This window comes from Pongo pygmaeus, chromosome 2 (assembly GCF_028885625.2).
Source record: "Pongo pygmaeus isolate AG05252 chromosome 2, NHGRI_mPonPyg2-v2.0_pri, whole genome shotgun sequence".
In the NCBI taxonomy this organism is placed as follows: Eukaryota; Metazoa; Chordata; class Mammalia; order Primates; family Hominidae; genus Pongo; species Pongo pygmaeus.
In genome coordinates this window covers 143464105-143464612 of record NC_085930.1, presented here as the reverse complement: position 1 = coordinate 143464612, position 508 = coordinate 143464105, and the positions used below count along the sequence as shown (strand labels likewise).

The window sequence follows — 508 nt, the reverse complement described above, 5'->3', positions numbered from 1 at the left end:
GACACAAAAAGCACAGACTACAAAGGAAAATACAAATACACTTGATTAATAAAATGAAAACTTTGATGCAAAAAGACACCATAAACATAGTTAAGCCACACACTGAGAGAAAATATCTGCAACTTAATTTAAAAAGTATTAGTATCTAGAATATATAAAGAATTTCTATAAATCAATATGAAATAAATGTGTCAAAAGCACCCAAGTGCTCTCGTGGATAGCACATTACTAAAATTGGAATGATACAGATTAGCATGGCTCCTCTGCAAAGGTAACATGCAAATTTGTGAAGCACTCCATATTTTTATACCACATACAAAAGGACAAAGGCTGTATGTCTCCACTTACATGAAATATCTACAGTAGGTGAATGCACAGAGATAGCAAATAGATGAGTGGTTACCAGGGGATGGGGGAAGAGGAATCGGGAGTTATTGCTTAATGAGTACAGAGTTTCTGTTTGGAATGATAAAAGGGCTTTGGAAATAAATAGTGGTGATGATTGCAT

At 34.3% G+C, this 508-nt stretch overlaps 1 pseudogene; it reads left to right on the top strand.

Moving 5' to 3' along the window:
* The first annotated feature begins 206 nt into the window (after positions 1-206).
* Positions 207-306, top strand: LOC129034374 (U6 spliceosomal RNA; annotated as a pseudogene).
* The last annotated feature ends 202 nt before the right edge of the window (positions 307-508 follow it).